The 19143-nt window shown below is 43.2% G+C and overlaps 1 protein-coding gene across 11 annotated transcripts in view; it reads left to right on the forward strand.

Moving 5' to 3' along the window:
• Positions 1 to 19143, forward strand: part of SULF2 (sulfatase 2) — a 450340-nt gene that overhangs the window by 238137 nt on the left and 193060 nt on the right. The window contains exon 5 of one of the 11 annotated variants that reach the window (XM_053248096.1): positions 2918 to 3012. The exons of the other annotated variants lie outside the window; for them this stretch is intronic. The gene's annotated coding sequence lies outside the window, so the exon portion shown is untranslated. The remainder of the gene's footprint in view (positions 1 to 2917; positions 3013 to 19143) is intronic. 11 annotated transcript variants of the gene reach the window in all.

Consider the following 19143-nt stretch of genomic DNA (forward strand, 5'->3'; position numbering starts at 1 on the left):
CATATACTGAGTCAGACCATTGGTCTATCTAGCTCAGTATTGTCTTCACAGACTAGCAGCAGCTTCTCCAAGATTGCAGGCAGGAATCTCTCTCAGCCCTATCTTGGAGAAGCCAGGGAGGGAACTTGAAACCTTCTGCTCTTCCCAGAGCGGCTTCATCCCCTGAGGGGAATATCTTGCAGTGCTCACACATCAAGTCTCCCATTCATATGCAACCAGGGCAGACCCTGCTTAGCTATGGGGACAAGTCATGCTTGCTACCACAAGACCAGCTCTCCTCTCCTTAGACAGGGATCTGGCAAGGGAGATGTTGTTCTTATAGACCACAGCTACTCCACCTCCCTGCCCATGTCCCTGCACCTGCTCTTCAACAGAGCAGCCTGGAGGGAGAAGCTACAGGGCCACCCGAACCAAGTCTCTGTGATAATGTACATACCAGGTCGGCCCCTTCATCCAGAATCAGATCATGGATGATTTTAGGTTTATTCTGGACCAACCTGGCATTACAAAGGAGCAAGGTGAGGCTCTGTGGGTGGGTGGCACTGCGTTCCAAGGTCAAAGAGCTGGCAGAACAGCCAGAAGGGGAAACAGCAATTAAGTTCCTGATTTCCCTTCCCCTGAAATGGCCTACTGACCTGTCAATGTTGCTTCTTCTATTTCCCACCACCACTGGAATAGCTGCCCCATAATCAGTGGGATAGACCCCCTGACTCCCCATCTCCAGACAGAACCAGGCACATTAAAACTAAACTCACCCAGGATTTAAACAGAAGTCGAATTAAAATACCTACCCACCTTTACACACCCACAAAGAATCCTGAGCCAGACAGCCTGGCCCTTATCCCCCAAAGGGGTGACCCCCTTTGGTGTCGCCCTTCCAGTGGTGGGCCCACCACCACAGACAGTGTTCCTATAAAAGGCCCAGAGCTGGGCAGATGGTACCAGGAACTGCTGAGTCACTCCCCACAGATCTTCCACAGAGGCAGCAGGCCATAGTCCAACAGGGGGAAGCAAGGAGCAGGCAGGTAACAGCAGAAGGAGTCAACAGCGCACACATATTTATTTATTTAATTTATTTATTGTTGCATTTATATACCGCCTTTCGTTAAAAGACAACCCCAAGGCGGTTTACAAAAGTTAAGACATACAATAAAAAGACAATAAAAATAATTAAGCTAAAAAAATATAAAAACAAAACCAAATTTAAAATCTATAAAATACAAGCATACAAGCACCCTTGGCACACTGAAAAGCAAATGGGCTCTTCCTCTCCTCCACTGGGTTTCTAGCAAACTGAGGCATAGGCAGCGTTCCTATAAAAGGCCCAGAGCTGGGCAAATGGTATCAGGAACTGCTCTGGAACTGCTTCAAGAGAGGCACATTATAAGGGCTCTTTCTGCCTCCCAGTCAGGGGTGTAACTATAACAGGGCAAGGGGAGACAGTTGTCTGGGGGCCCACTGCCTTGGGGGCCCTCAGAGGCAAGTCACATGACTGACTCCCCCAGCCACGCCCCCACCCGGGCTTCCTTCAGTTGTATTCATCCTCCGAAACAGATGTGAGTGTTAAGACCTGGAGCTACCAGAACAGCAGGTCTTTCTCTAGTACCATTAAATGACTTGCATCGTCTACCAGTATTCAGCCTCATTTAAGATTTCTTTACTTCATGAGCTGAGCTTCAGTGTCTGTGAGGAAGGGGCATTTTCAAATCTTGTCTCTGGGCCCACTGCTCCCAGTCTCTTTGAATACATTTTGAAATTCCCTCCTTTTGGGCTCCCCCCCAGTCAATGGGGGCACAGTTGCCAACGACAACACTTGACCTGTATGATAACAAACCTGCCAAGAAGCAAAGAGATTGTAAGCCAATTGGAAGCCAGTGCCAGAAAACCAATCAGCAAGGGGGAAATAGGTCTCCAAAATGGTGCTCAAAACATTAAAATGTTTTGATATGTTTTGATAGACAGGGTTCCAAGCTTGAAACAGGCCCTTTATTTAGAGGGTGTTTTGTTTCAAGCTTGAAACAGTCTGTTTCGAATCAAAACCTTTCAACGCTGAAATGTTGTGCAAATCCCTAGTCTTCATTCAAGCACCACCAGCCTAGAATTTCTCCAGGCCCCTCCATGCATTCTTGAACAAAACAGTAGCTTCAGGTCCAATAGCAAACAGAGCAGGGATGCACAACTTCAGCCCTCTAGCTATTGTTACTACTTCTCCCATCAACTTTGGCCACTGTGGCTGGGAATGACGGGAGCTGTAGTTCCACTACAGTTGGTGGGGGGCGAGTCCTGAAAGAGAGTAATAATTCTGATTTCTCAGGCACTATTGGCTGGGCTACTGAATTGGTCTGAAGAAGAGTTGGTCTTAAGACCACTGCAGGGAAGTATCAAGTGGAGCCACAGTGCTCTGTTCTATGCCTTGTGCTGTTCAGCCTTTTTGTAAATGACTTGAATGAGGGATGATAAATGAATTAGATGAGATTTCTCAAGTGTGCTAATGAGCTTAAGCTGGAGGGAGGGAATGCAGAATTTATATAAGAAAAATCAAAAGCACAAGTATAGAATGGGGAAACTTGGCTTGGTTGCAGTACATGTGGAAAGGTTCTAGGGAACGTAGTGGGTCAGAAATTGGACATGAGCCATCATTGCGATGTGGCAGCAATGCAGCTGCTAAAAATGCTAATGCAATATTGGGTTGCATTAACAAAGGCATAGCATGTCCAGGTCACAAAAAGTAATCATCCAACTGTGTTCTGCATTGGTCAAACCTCACTTGGAATAGTGTTCCTTTCAAATCTAAAATCCTATGTTTCTATGGTAATGTCCAGAGTTTTTCCTGGACTGCAAGTCCCATATACCCATTTTCTTCTTTTCTGATCTCTTCATGGCAGTCCTGAAGGAACCTTTTCTGCTTTCTCGCTAGATGAAGGAGAAAGAACTGGCTGAATATTTAGAAGTGCAGTTGAGTTGCAAAAAGGAGTCATTGGTTGGTGCAGGATAGCGGAAGACTTCAACAAGGTGAAATTTTATCTCAAGGGAACTTGCTCATGAACTTGAAATCAGGATCTGGCCCCAAACATTCTTTTGATTGACTGATGGTTCCTGACTTATAGTGATCTGTCTGGAACCAGTGATTTGGTCACTAAGGCCTTGTATATTCCTAGTCCTGGCTAAGTGGCCACAAGGAAATGGTCCAGTGGAGTGGGACTGCAGGTGGAATGGCCTTTAGTTCAGACACTTGTGACTTTATTAAATCTAAGAAAAATGATTTAAAACTATTGGCAAGCAAATGACAATGTTTCCGGAATGAATCAGTTATTGGAGCAAGCCCTTCTGTTCTTGCTTCACCCAGCATTCCCTGAACAGAAGCAAACTTAATCACACACATAACCTTTTAATCTCCTAGTAAGAATGTTCCCGTGTGTACAGTTAAGCTGAAGGAGATAAAGAGAAATATTAATAAAACTGCAGATATCAACAGTGTTGAGTAGGCTTTTGAAGATGCATCACAGCAGATGTATTGAGCTGTTAAAAAGTCAGCACTTTGAGTGTATATATACATATAGCAATGATGTTAGTCTTTGAAATAGGAGTGTTCATAGCCGGTTGGGGCAATTCAGTCCAAATTTGAACCAAATTTGGACTGAACTGCAGATATTCGAACTGGTTTGGTTGAACTGATTGGCTGGGCTGCTCAAACCAGTTCGCAATTGAACCAGCCCTGTTCGTGGCAGTCCAGTTCACTATCAAACCGGTCCATGCAGACCCCTACTGTGAAAGCTGTGAGGGGGAAATGATTGGTATTCACATTTTTTTGTGTGGATTGCTTTTGTGAAAAACTTTCTCAACTTATATTTATTTTCATAACAATGTATGTTCCAGGTCACTTAGAACACTGCTAAGTGCTTCAGAAAATAACAATGAGAATTTCAGCTAAGCTCATAGAGTATGAAGCATAAGCGAGACATTTGTGTTTGAAGGATTCACAATGGGCACAATCCACCAGGGAGGGGCAAAGAGCTAAAGCCCCATTTCATTCTGGATCCACCCCAAATTAGCTATTTACATTACAAAAATGAAGCATGCAGGCCTCAATCTCACAAGGAGTCTCTCATCCAATTTGGCCCTCCGCTCTCACCAGTCTGCCAGACATCAGTTTGTGGTCTCCTCAGCAGTAAAAGCGCTTCTGCAGCTGTTGCTCTGCCTTCCCAGTGGATTGTACTCATTGCTGTAACTTTCTACTTGTGAGCCTTATCTCCTCCTGTATAACATACCAACTTGTACACAGCTATTATTTATTTTAGTCTATTATTTATTTTTGAAGTAGAGGGCCAGCAAAAAAGATTGCTAATATCTTTGCTATCGCAGAGAAAGAGGCGTTAGGCTTCATTGTAGCTACCCACCATCAATCTCCTATGTAGCCAATATTATGCCCTTAGGAATAGCCTCCCGAGCCATAATCCTTAGGCTTTATGATAATGTGTGAGGGTGAGTGCGAAATACTTCAAAGATTAAATTACAGAAGGAGCCGCCACCTTGCAAATACAGATGTAGCAGAGTGACCCATGAGACCATTTTTAAAAAGCAATACATTTCAAGTTGTAAAAGCTACTGAGCCTGGTTATTCTTATCTTAACTTTTATTACACCACTAAACATAACCCAGCATTTCATGAGCACTACTGCAGACCCATGTAAATGGAATTTATACAGCTTTCTGTATGGTTTCACAACTCGAGGGAGGAGGGGTTGGGTACGAGTGTGGGTGAGTGTAAAAGCAGAGATAAATGAACTTTTCCAATGACATGGACATTTATGAGACTTGAGAATGGAAAGCGTGGATGGATGTCCAACACATAAACACTCATATGCACAAATAAACAACCTGTAGTGGTCAAACATTTAGTGGTCAAATAATAGCTGACGTTATTTAGCTTTGCTAGGCCTGTGCCATAACAGTTTTGCCTAAACGTTTTTGGTGGCTTTCCCTCCTGCACTCAATTTTAATAGCTCCAGCAACTCCAGGAAGCTCAGACTCTTAATTTACCTTCATTCAGTTCAATTGGAATCATTAGAGCAGTTCTAATGAATTTACCCTTGGGAGTTCTGCGGATCATAAACTCGTAGTAGGAGGCATGATGGGGTTTAAATTAGCCAATCCACAACCATAGGGGTTAAAAATGCTGCATTAATTCAAAGCATATGGGCCTGCCCAGAAGAATGAGCTGCTACATTTGAAGCTGCCTTAGAATGAGCCAGATCCTTGTGCATCTAGCACAATCATGTCTACAATGACTGGCAACAGCTCTCCATGGTTTTTAGGAAGCAATATTTTCCGCCCTACCTGGATACTAGGGATTGAACCTAGGACCTAATGCATGCAAAGCACATGCTGTATCTTTGAGCTACGGTCCCACCCTAAGCATAATCCTGGCTAACAGGGCAACGAGGCACCTTTCAGAGTGGTCTCTCTCTTATATTTAGCAGGCGGATATTTAATCCAGCATAGCACAGCATCTCCTCCCATGGCTGTTGCTGATGTGTTTTCTTTTAGATTGTGGGCAGCAAACCATTTTCTTATTCCTTTTGCTGTGTAAACCATTTGAAAACTTTTTTTTTTTTGTTGAGAAGTGGTATATAAGGAAGAGATCTGTTCTTGTGGTAGCAAGCATGAACTGTCCTCTTTGCTAAGCAGGGTCTATCTTGGTTTGAATTTGAATGGGAGACTACAAGTGAGCACTGTATGAGATTCCTATCAGGGATTAGGTTGTTCTGGGAAGAGCATCTGCATGCTTCCAAGTTCCTTTCTTGGCATCTCTAAGATAGGACTGAGATAGATTCCTGCCTGCAACCTTTGAGAAGCTGCTGCCAGTCTGTGTAGACAATACTGCTAGATGGAACAATACTCTGACTTGGTATAAGACATCTTCCTATGTTCCATAATAATAAATAATTAAAATAATTAAAATAATTAAAATTGAAATGTATGTGCCCCCCCATTTTTGTCTTAACGAATGTTTTACTTTGTTTTTATTCTGTTGTAAACCACCCAGAGACGTAAGTTTTGGGTGGTATAAAAATGTTTTAATAAATAAAAATAATAAATTAATTAAATTAAATTGAAAGGCTATGGCAGAAGAAGAACAAAATAATCCCAGTAGTAATTGGCACCCTAGGTGCAATTCCAAAACACCTTGAAGAACACCTCAACACCATAGGGGCCACAGAAATCACCATCAGCCAATTACAAACAGCAGCTTTACTGGGAACAGCCTATATTCTGCGACGATATCTATAATAATAATAATAACAATACTGATAATAAAATTCAGCCATCCCAGGTCCTTGGGAAGGATTCGATGTCTGGATAAAACTAACCAGTCAATAAGACCTGTCAGACTGTGTAAACAAAAATAATAATTAATAATTAATGTAATGGCTTTCATGTCCTGCACTGTAGCACAGATGGTGCCAAACCTGCCTGAGCTGCTGCAGGGCTCTAAAACATGCAGTGATGCTGCTGTGCAAGAGAGCAGCAGTAGGACTGTTGACTCTTGCACAATCGCACATTGTGTATGATGCCCATTGAGAATAATGGAGGTCATGTATGACATGTGATCGTGTATATAAGAGTCAGCAGTCCCAGTACTGCCCTCTTGTGCAGTAGGATTGCATGTTTTAGAGTCCTACAGTGGCATCGGTGACTATCACTACTCTTGTTATGCTGCTGGACATGCAAGTCAATAATTATAGCACAGAGAGAGGGGAGGAGGAGACCAAAGAGCTTTAACATTGGCCTGCTAGGCTGAACTGCATCCCCGCCCCCGACTCTTGAGGCCAACCACTCTGCAGGAAAGGGAGGGAAAGGGAGCCACCTTCGGCTGGTCTGTTTTGACCACTACTGTTTTTTTTCATGTGTTTGGCACCTTGAGTTTTTCTATTGCAAAAAGAAGGTGGGGTATAAATAGGTCTGTTGAGACCATCACCAAAAGTCAGGGTAAAAAAGCATGAATCCTTGTAAACGTATGCAATGTTGACATAAGATGTTGTAGCTGCTATGTTTATAACAAAACCTCAATTAAATGTCCTAACAGAACAAATAGCAATAGCAATAGCACTTACATTTATATACCGCTCTATAGCCGAAGCTCTCTAAGCGGGTTACAATGATTTAGCATATTGCCCCCAACATTCTGGGTACTCATTTTACCGACCTCGGAAGAATGGAAGGCTGAGTCAACCTTGAGCCCCTGGTCAGGATCGAACTTGTAACCTTCTGGTTACAGGGCGGCAGTTTTACCACTGCGCCACCAGGGGCTCAAAGTATTCAGAATGGAAGTATTGCAGACTTTAAGAACCTTATCCATTACTGTACCACTCTGCAAATAAATACAGAGATCCACAATAAGAATGTGGTTGTAGGAGACCAAAGTTATGGAGTCAAATTTGCTCATTCCACTCCTCTGATTCTTATCATCTTTACAGTGCTGGTACTTGGCCTGTGGTAAAACTCTTCTTCCCCCCTCCCCCCGCAATCTATCTTCAGGAGGTAATCTTGGAATTAATGTGGAGTGCAGCCCATGTAGAGTAAGGATGTCTGCATAGGAAGACCCCATACTATATCATAGATTTATCTGCCCCCCGTCAAAGGTAAAGCGCAGATGTTTCCTGCTTAGATTAGGCTAGAGTACTGAATAATTCTCATATGGTATTTTAAGTATACTAATGGAGCATAAAACTAAACCTAAGAATCTAGGCTTAATAAATATTAGCCAACATGCCATGCAGTATACAGCGGGCAGTTCAGTGGTCCCTCTAATTTCTTTCATCTGTGTGCGGAATGAGTTTTTTCCTGGGCGGCAGTATCCAGACAGTGTGTGTGCATGTGCATACAGAATGGGGCTTTCCTGATTCAACCTGAGCGGGATCTAAAATTAACTGAGCGGACATCAAAAAACTTGTGAGCGCACACACATGCACACTCCTTAGAGGGAACAGTGGGGCAGTTGTGCACTGCGCACACTGCAGATCTCTACAACAAACCCGGAGCTCGTGTGCCAGAGCACTTATGTGTAAATATGTAAAATTGCATAATCATGCTTATGCGATGCTACAGCCATTGGAAATAATAGCATCAGCATCATCCAAGTGTGATTGTGCAATTCTGTATGTTAATGGAAGAGTGTTCTTGTGCAACAGTGCCAGATTGGTAGATACCCACAGCAGCACAGGCAGTGCAGAGCTGCAGTACTCTGTGGGGCATATTGGCCAATTTTTTGGTGTTTGTGTTGTTGTTTTTTAACATATTTATCTCATTTTTCCTCCAAGACTCTCAAAGCAACAGATGTAAAAACTGGTCCCAGATCTCCTTAGCTTCAACAATATGGTCCAGCTTAAACATCAACCTAAACTATGGTTTAATCTTAGTTCTGTGCAACATTTCAGACTCAAATGCTCCTGACTCCCCTTTGTGTGTGAGGGGAGGAAGGTTTCTACTTTTGAACCTGGTTTAAATCAAGCCAGGGTTTGCCGTGACATTCAAATGCTACAAATCCTGACTTGTTTTAAACTAAGGGCAGTATTCAGGCTGTCATGTCTAAATGACATGTGCATTGTCATGAATGACATTTGCAAAGAGCCAGCATGGTGCAAAGAGCCAGCGTGGTGTAGTGCATAGAGTGCTGGACTAGGACCGAGGAGACCCGAGTTCAAATCCCCATTCAGCCATGATACTTGATGGGTGACCCTGGGCCAGTCACTTCGCTCTCAGCCTAACCTACTTCACAGGGTTGTTGTGATGAGAAACTTAAGTATGTAGTACACCGCTCTGGGCTCCTTGGAGGAAGAGCGAGATATAAACAATGTAAAATAAAATAAATAAATAAAAGTGTAAATGTTGCTGCTTGCTGGCAGATAGCAGCTGGAGGAGGGTGGGAGCGGGGTTGTGTAGTCATAGGCCCAGTTCAGAAATCACATGAAATCATCTATCTATCTATCTATCTATCTATCTATCTATCTATCTATCTATCTATCTATCTACATATTTATATATCGCCCAAAATGCCATGGGTTCAAACCTTTTTTTATTTTACATTTCCTCCTTGGACTGACATTTATTTTAATGGTGCTTAGCCATGAGTCTGGAGTCTGCTCATGATTCTGCTAGTCTGGATGATACCACAGGATCAGAAATATAAACCTCCTTCCCCTCCCACGTGAAGTGGAGGGGTAATGTTTGAACCCATGGCTGAGGGGTGTTGCATGGAACCAAAATTAAAGAGACTTGTGTTTTGGGCGATATACAAATATGTAGATAGATAGATGATTTCATGTGATTTCTGAACTGGGCCTGACTACACAACATACCTTATTATTTTTTATTATTTATTTTTACATTTATATCCCGCTCTTCCTCCAAGGAGCCCAGAGCGCTGTACTACATACTTGAGTTTCTCTTTCACAACAACCCTGTGAAGTAGGTTAGGCTGAGAGAGAAGTGACTGGCCCAGAGTCACCCAGCTAGTTTCATGGCTGAATGGGGATTTGAACTCAGGTCTCCCCGGTCCTAGTCCAGCACTCTAACCACTATACCACGCTGGCTTATTCCCAGTTGAGCAATTCTCAGTTGAGCAAGCACCATTCCCAGTTGAGCAAAAACCATTCCCAGTTGAGCAAACACCCTACATGAAGCAGAAGACACTGAGCCTGTTCCCACGATCGCTGGAAAGTGGGCTAAGGGAGCTTAGCCCACTCTCCAGTGATCACTGGAACCACCAGGCTCGCCTGCGAGCCTGGTGGTTGTATGGCAGCTAGCTCCCCTAGGAGCCCCTGCCCTTAAACGAGGTTAACAGAGTACTCGCTCCGCTAACTGCGTTTTTGTGGTCGTGAGATGCTGTGGCGCGGTTTCGCACCACAACAGCTCTCAAGGAGACCCTGCTGGGAGGCTCCAACAGGCTTCGGGGGTCTCTCCAGGATGCCCCATGCACCTGCGTGGGGCATCCTGGGACTTCTGGGGGCCGTGTGGCCCTCAATCCCCACTGCCCCAGCTGGCTCTGTGATGGAGCCAGCAATCGGGGATGTCTCCCTGCCCATGTGCGGGGAGAGCGGGCTAAGTCTGCTCTGCCCACACAAACCCTGACAGCGCTTCGCACTAATCATGTGAAGCACCTGACTCTCTAGGACAATATTCTTCACTGTAAGGCCTGGGGGCCAGTGGCGACTCCCATTATTCCTCAGTGTGACTCCCTGACTAATTGTTTATTGGGCCTGTGCAAAGTTTTGGCCAAAGCTGAATACCCGGCACATGCCACACCAGCACCATGTGGAGGCTACTGTTCCCACTGTGTAGTGCTGCACTTTGCCCAGTGCTTGGGTTGGAGAGCTTAATGGAGCCCTCTTAAGCCCCAGCACCATCTTAGAAGGCAGACATGGAATGCTGGCAAGTGTAGCCCTTCTCAGCACTTTCCCCGTATAGCTCTTAAGATTGGGCTCTGCCTTTCTTAAAGGGCCCTCTCAGCACTGAGAAAAGTGCAGTACAAGTGGAGCTCGTCATCCACAACTCTGGCACCTACAGTTACACATATCTGCAAATTGGGCCATGTGCACCTGACATTGGTAAAACAAAGGGTTAAGATCCATAGATCCTAGGCGGCCAGAAATGACCTCCGAGGTCATTTCTGGCCACTACTTTGCTTAAAAGAGCCATTTTGTGGCTCTTCGGTTAAAAAGATTTTCTGCCTGTCGATTTTAGCAAAAAATTGGCTGAATTTGGGCTTTGGGGGCGCATGGCTGAACCTGGAGCACATGGCATATTGCTTTTTTGTTCCTATTTCCTCCGTCTTTATCCATTTTTAGCCTTTTCCTGCCTTCCTGGAACCTAATCCCCCAATTCCCATTCACTTAATGACTTAATGACTTCACTTAATGATTCATGGCTATAGGGCAGAGTGGAACCCTCATGGATAACGAGGTCCACCTATACTGTGCGGAGATCAGTACAGTGGGAAATGGCTCTCACAATTAGGGTTTTTGCCAAAGTGGCCCCCACTTGTAAAATAGTGAAGCTCATTGATCTAGGGACATTTGTAGTTACCAGTGAATAATTGCACTTTTGGAGAATTTTGCTGCAGAATGGTTTAGAATACAGAGACCTGAAAGCTAATTAGCTGGTTTGTGAATTATGTGCCTTGCAGAGGGAAATGAGCATTACCTTGCTCTTCCCTCCCATCAACACATGGTGACCCAGCCAAATTAACAAGGTTATCAGCAGTGCATTTATATCGCCTAGATACCTAATGCAATGCCTTTAGCTAACCAACTCTTCATTCATGGGCAGTTGGTGGCAAATCATGTCAAATTGTTCTTTAAAGTTTGGTAACCTGTTCACACCAGTCAGGAAAGAAACATTAGAAGTAGATCTTCTGCAGCAACCAACTATGAGAACAGCAGAAATACCTACTACTGCTGTTTTTCACAATGATGGTGTTTTATTTTGAAATGAGAACTTTTGAGAAACAAAGGAGAAAAAATAAAATAGTAGAGGAGAGTCCAATAACATTTCAAGAACAATGTCATTTACAAAATTTATTTTCTGGCCTTCTACAGAGATATCCATAACTGTTAATCATACCTAAAAAATGTTCAAGGGTGGCCAAATAGCTCATATTTGATTTAAATTTTATATTAACTTGCTGGTCAAGCATTTGGATGCAGATGCACCTTCTTTATGCAGATGATGTGGTGATTTTATCGTTAACCCCAATTGGATTAAGAAGAGCACTGAACGCTCTTGCTGCTCAGTTTTGCTTAGAAGATCACCTTGTAATTAATTATCAAAAAATGAAGATGTTGGTCTTTGCCATTAATGATAACAAAATTGAACAAGTTAAATGTTTTAAGTATTTAGATACTGAGGCTATTCACACAATGGAGAAAAACCGAGCTAAGGGAGCCCAGCCCAGCTTTCTTCCATCATGAGAACCACCGCAAGCCCGGTAGTTCAACAGCGGCTAGCCTGCCAAAGTAGCCCTCCCCTTAAATAAGGTTAGCAGAGTGAGCGCTCCACTAACCTTGTTTCTTTTATTGTGAGTCAGCGCGACTCGCAAGGAAACCCCCCACTGGGAGGCTACAACAAGCCTCCCGGCCTTGGGGGGTCTCCCCAGAATGCCCCACGCACTCATGTGGGGCATTCTTCAACTTTCGGGGGCCAGGCAGCCCCCGATCCCTGCCACCCCTACCAGCTCCGTGACGGAGGCGCTTATCATGTGGGTGGCTGCCCAGGGTGGGCTAGCCATTCGTGTGCGGGGAGAGCAGGCTTGACCCAAATTCCTCCTGGCTCTACAGACAGATGGTGTGTAGAGCCTCAATGTCCTTCACTCTTCTGGAAATAGAAAGACTCATTCAAAGTACATTGCACAAAGTATGCAAAAAAGTGCCACAGCTATTCTAAGATTCTATCGGACACAAAGGGGATATTGTTCCAGGGGCTGTAAATTGTTTTTATCTTAGTCTACAGTTCAATTACTATATTGAGCTTAATCGGGACCATATTTAAATTAAACCCTTTGAGAAGTTATACCAAATAAATTTTTGAGAGCAGTTTTTCAAGCGCTAAGATGTGTATCTGACTTTGCCCTTAGGCTGGAAGTGGGCATGCAAAAAGTGGAGACCTGGCTATGGATGGCTGTATTTAACTTCTGGCTGAAATTAATATTTTACCCTAATACTTTAGTACCACTGGTGTTAATTGATATGTTTCAATCCAAGTGGAGCTAGTCAATGAAGGAAAAAGTATTGTTCTATGAGTTTTCTATTGAATTTTTACTCTCCTGGATCTTTGACAGGGCTAAAATGATGCTCAAACAAAGGGTTTGGGATATGGAATTTCAGAATGAGACAGCAAGCTTTCCAATCTATTATGAGTTCAAGTTGGTGGGTATCGCCTGCCTTAAAACCAGCGGATTACCTATCTACTATGCCAATCCCAAAACAACGAAGAGCATGTACCTTAGCTCGATTTAACACTTTTCCAGCAGCGTGGCTGGAGGGCATATATAAAAGAACTCCATATTATTTACATAAGTGCCCAAGTGGCGTGGAGGAAGTAGAAACTATGGGACATGTTTTACTTAAATGTGTGTTTTACTGCAATTTACATAGTAAATTAGTAGTCCCTTTTTTATCTTACTTGCCAGGGAGGTTGGGGCAATGTTCCCTCTAAGGCGTGCACATGTGTGCGCGCATAGACATTTTTGGATGTCCGCTCAGTTAATTTCAGATCCTGCTCAGATTGAATCAGGAAGGCCCCACTCTGAATGCATGTGCGCGCACAGTGCCTTGATAGTGCCACAGATGAAAAAAATTAGAGAGAATGTTGGTTAGGGGAATTTTATGTCTCTTATTTCCTCTCCGACAAAAATGTATATGTAACTGCATGCATTGCTAGATTTTATGCCATTGTACATAAAATGTGTCAAGAAATTGTAAAGGCTTCTCCTGTTATAGCAGATTGTGATAGTTAAGTAATTAAGTGTTTATGTTCATATAGGTTATATAGGTTTCTTGTGTTCCAGATTGATTTATTAGATTGATAGTTTTAGATTGATGGATAGTGATGGATTTAATTCTGATGTACTGGTCAATGACCGTAATAAAGATCTGAATATGAATAACTCTATTATCACACTTCTTCTAAAAGGTTTTCCAGGCCAGCCCAATACATTTTATACTTGGCTGCTCCTGGCAGATCAGGACTCTGATATTTCATTTAATATGGCTAAATTCTGCATAGGTACTAGCAGAATACTACAACAACAGCAGCAACAACAGCAACAACAAAATATTTATATACCACTTTTCAACAAAAGTTTTCAAAGCAGTTTATATAGAGGAATAACAAATAAATAAATAAGATTTATCCCTGTCCCCAAAGGTCTCACAACCGAAAATGAAACACAAGACAGACACTAGCAACAGTCACTGGAGGTATTGTGCTTCAGGTGGATAGTGCCAGTTGCTCTCCCCCTGCTAAATAAAGAGAATCACCAGGTGCCTCTTTGCCCAATTAGCAGCAGGGGTCTGCTAACTATGACATGATCATCTAGGCCACTGGTCTTCAGTTGGTGAGTAGAGACCACAAGTTGGCCATGTGTTGATATAAGGTGGATCGCACCAGAAGCCCCATCATTCTTTGCTTAGAGGTTTGTTTTAAGAGGTAGAATGAGAGAGGGTTACCAAAATAAGACAAGGTTTCCTGGCCCTTTAATAGCTGAATAGGAGAAACTAGTGAGAATTTCAGGAGGTCCAGCACTTCTCACTCCCTGCATAACAAACAGAGGCTGCCAAAATTCACTTTTGTACTGCTAGTAAAGATAACAAGAGTCCTGTCTCCTCCTGCATTTGATTGCAGTAAAGAAAAATATATGGTAAAAACAAAGTTATACGTGATTTAAGTGAGCCAAGTGCAGGATCCTGGGTTTGAAGTATACAAAGAGTACAAATCAAAGCCTTGACAGTAGTGATGAACTTGGATCCACTGCGTGGTTTGTGTAGTTCCATTTCTCCCTTTTGAGGTCATCTTTACCATTTTCATCAATGTTTCTTTTCCATCACTTGCCAAACCTGAATAATCCAGTCGCACATACATAAGTCGTACTTGTGATAGTTGTCACTTCAAAGAAAGCTCCATTTAAGTTCTGGGTTTTATTTTGTGTGAGCTGATAATATCTATCATGAAGAGCATGTTCCAAGTCTTTAGACTTTGCATATAGGAAGGAGTCTGCAACTCTGTATGTCTTTAGTGCAAATATAAAGCCTTCATTGAGTAGAGCGCAAATTCAGTTTACAAATGTTTTCCTTCCACTTTCCATCCTGTATAGGCAGCATTCATATGTTGCAGATATGCAAAGATGCTTGCATGTTAATTCATAAATTAGTTAAACCATAAAGGTACAGATGCAGGAAATGCAAAAAACATCTTTTGTGTTAGATGAAATTGCCATATGACCTGCTGAACCAGTGACTAGGATATAATTTGTAAGCTTTTTTTTTTTTTTTTTTTTTTGCCACAGTGTTAGGCATGAGAGAATTGAAAGTGTGAAGGGGGGCAGGAGGAGAGAGGCAGAAAATTGAAATTGCTTTAAGCATTTTTCTGGAGTTGGTTTTTTTTTAAATCATAAAACTAGAATCCATTCTTGATTGCACTGCTATTTAGAAGGAGCTCAGGAGCCATGGTTATTTAGTGAAGTGCACATTCCTACTTTTCATTTTAACACACTTCTAACTTCACAGCAAAGTGTTCTGAGTTTTAATACTGTTATTTTGAATTTGTGTGCATAGTATTGGCAAATTTTTTTGCTCATTTTTCTTTGTGCACCTGGCAGAAAGGAACACTGAAAATCAAAGAGGTGCAAATGAAAGGGGAATATTGTATACAGATTTCTGTACAAATTATTTATTTATCATGTTTTTAATACCACCTAGTATGTACATCTCTAGGTGGTGTACACAATTAAAATTTTAAAAGATTAAAATTCCACAAAACACAATAAAAACAATCTCATAAAAAGTTATTAAAACAAATTATTAAAATTAATTCCTGTTAAAAGCCTGTGAGAACAGGTGCATCTTGAAGGTCTTCCTAAACGCAAATGGAGAAGGAGATGCTCTTTTCAACATGGAACATATACCAAAGCCCGGGGGCAGCCACAGAGAAAGTCCAGTCCCAAGTTGCCACCAAACGAACCTGGGGCAACAATAACCAGACCTCTCCAGAATATCATAATAGGACAACGATCTTATGATACAGAGATAATTATCCTTGAGAACATCTTGAAACATAGTGTGATCAAATTCAGCATAAATGCAGGGAGAGAATCACCAAGGAAGTCTAACACAGACACTTGGGATTTCAGAAGAGGAAATTTCTCCAAAATGAGGAGTATGGTGAAAAGAAAGCTGAAAGGGAAAATCAGGAGAGTCACTTCGCTCCAGAATGCATGGAGTTTACTCAAGACTTTCTTCCAAAATTGGAAGCCTGTCCAAATGAAGAGAACAGAAAGGAACACAAACTCTGGCAAAAGAAATACAAGGTGACAATAACAGAGGCAAAAAGAGAGTTTGAGGAACATTTAGCTAAAAGCATCAAGGGGAATAACAAAAACTTCTTTAAATACATCAGATGCAGGAAACCTGGCAAGAACCATTAGACAATGGTTGGACCATTAGACAATGAGGGAGTGAAAGGGATTATTAAGGAGGATATGGAGGTTGCAGAGAAGCTAAATGAGTTCTTTGTGTCCGTCATCACAACAGAGGATACTGAGCATATACCTGTTCCTGAACCAGGCTTTTCAGGGATGGAGGCTAAAGAACTGAGTCAGATAGAAGTGACAAGAGGTGATGTTCTAAACAGTCTGGAAAAACTGAAAACTAGCAAATCACCAGGACCAGATGGCATCCACCCAAGAGTCCTCAAAGAACTCAAATGTGAAATTGCCGACCTCCTTGCTATAATATATAACTTATCCCTGCTATCAGGCGCTGTACTGGAGAACTGGAAAGTAGCAAATGTAACACCGATAAAAAAGGGATCCAAGGATGATCTTGGAAATTACAGCCTGGATAGCATAACATCTGTTCCAGGCAAATTGATGGAAAGCATCCTCAAGGATAAAATTGTAAAGCACATAGAACAACAGGCCCTCCTGGGAGAGAACCAGCATGGCTTCTGCAAGGGTAAATCTTGCCTCATTAACCTTTTGGAGTACTTTGAGTGTGTCAGCGTCTGTGGATAAAGGTTATTGGATCCAATAGGATTTCAAGAAGCCTTGGAGTGATTTAGTGTTGGCTCTGCTGGTGATCCTGTTGATGCCCTGGTGGAGAATTGGAACAGTAAACTCACTGGGGCAGTAGTCATGATTGCTCCTAAGCGTCCTCCTCGACCCGCTTCAGAACTGTCCCCTTGGTATATGGAAGAACTACAGGGGCTGAAGCAGCAAGGTAGACAACTGGAGCGCAAGTGGAGAAAGACTCGGCTTGAATCTGACAAATTGCAACATAGAGCTCATTTGAAGACCTATGCTCAGGCGATACGTGTGGCAAAGAAGTGATTCTTTTCTGCCCGTATTGCATCCATGTCTGACAGAGTTGTTCAGGGTTGTGAGAGGGCTAGTATATGCCCCTCCTCCCTTGAATCAGAATCTGGAACCATCGATTACCCGCTGTAACAAATTTTTTGTGGGGGGAAATCTCTCGTATTCGGGCCATCTCCTCAATTACTTCAGTGTCTGATGTGAAGGTGTCCAGCAACTCCTCTTGTGTGATTAGGCTGGATCAGTTCCAGTTTGTGACTCCTGAGGATGTGGACAAGCTGATTGGAACTGTGCGGCCTACCACATGTTCTCTTGACCTTTGCCTGACATGGCTTATACCATCTGGCAGGGGGGTTGTTGTGGAAGGCCTGGTAGAGATTATAAATGCGTCTCTGAGGACGCCTCCTTGTCTTAAGGAGGCAATTATTAGACCGCTTCTGAAAAAGCCTAGCTTGGATCCCTCAGAGCTGAGTAACTACAGGCCTGTCTCCAACCTTCCGTGGCTGGGCAAGGTAATTGAGAGTGTGGTAGCCTCGCAGCTCCAGACAGTCTTGGAGGAAACTGATTATCTTGACTCATTTGAAACTGGCTTTCGGGCCAGCTCTGGGGTGGAGACTGCCTTGGTCGGCCTGATGGATGATTTCCAATTAGGAATTGACAGAGGAAGTGTGACTCTGTTGGTCCTTTTTGACCTCTTGGCGGCTTTCAATACTATCGACCATAGTATCCTTCTGGAGCGTCTGAGGGGGTTGGGAGCTGGAGGCACTGCTTTGCGGTGGTTCCACTCCTACCTCTCGGGCAGGTTCCAGATGGTGTCTGTTGGAGACTGTTGTTCTTCAAAATCTGAACTGTTGTATGGCGTGCCTCAGGGCTCCATATTGTCTCTGATGTTGTTTAACATCTACATGAAACCGCTGGGAAAAATCATAGGAGATTTGGTGCAGGGTGCTATCAGTATGCTGATGACACCCAAATCTATTTCTCCATGTCGGCATCATCGGGAGAGGGCATAACCTCCCTAAATGCCTGCCTGGAGTCAGTGATGGGCTGGATGAAGGCTAACAAACTGAGACTGAATCCAGATAAGACGGGGGTACTCATTGTGCGGGGTCAAAACTCAAGAGACGATTTTGATCTGCCTGTTCTGGATGGGGTCACCCTTCTCCAGAAGGAACAAGTACGCAGTCTAGGGGTGCTTCTGGATCCAAGCCTCTCCCTCGTGTCCCAGGTTGAGGCAGTGGCCAGAAGTGCCTTCTATCAGCTTCGGCTGATACACCAGCTACGTCTGTTTCTTAAGACAGATGACCTCAAAACAGTGGTACATCTGCTGGTAACCTCCAGACTGGATTACTGTAATGTGCTCTATGTGGGGCTGCCCTTGTATGTAGTCTGGGAACTACAGTTGGTCCAGAATGCGTCAGCTGGTTTGGTCTCTGGGTCATCTTGGAGAGACCATACAACTCCTGTATTGAAGGAGCTACACTGGCTGCCAATATGTTTCCAGGCAAAATACAAGTGTTGGTTATAACTTATAAAGCCCTGAACAGCTTGGGCCCTGGGTATTTAAAAGAACATCCTCTTAGTCATGAACCCCACCGCCCACTGAGATTATCAGGAGAGGTCCGTCTGCATTTGCCACCGGCTCATCTGGTGGCCACTCAGGGACAGGCCTTCTCCGTGGCTGCCCCGAGGCTTTGGAATGCGCTCTCTAGTGAAATAAGAGCCTCTCCATCTCTGACAGCTTTTTAAAAGTCTTTAAAGACGTATCTGTTCACCCAGGCTTTTAATTAATATTGTTTTAATAAATTGTTGTAATGTTTTAAACTTTTTGTTTAAACTAATGTTTTACTTCCTGTTTTTTATTTTGTTGTAAACCACCCAGAGACATAAGGTTTGGGCAATATAAAAATTAGATAGATAGATAGATAGATAGATGTGATCCAGTTCACATAGTATACCTGGACTTCCAGAAAGCTTGCTTACTGGTTGAAGGATGAAAAACCCCTACTTGAAGTATACTTTGATGGGATCTGATCTGTCGGTGACTGACCAGGAGAAGG

The sequence above is a fragment of the Hemicordylus capensis genome, chromosome 4 (assembly GCF_027244095.1).
Source record: "Hemicordylus capensis ecotype Gifberg chromosome 4, rHemCap1.1.pri, whole genome shotgun sequence".
In the NCBI taxonomy this organism is placed as follows: domain Eukaryota; kingdom Metazoa; phylum Chordata; class Lepidosauria; order Squamata; family Cordylidae; genus Hemicordylus; species Hemicordylus capensis.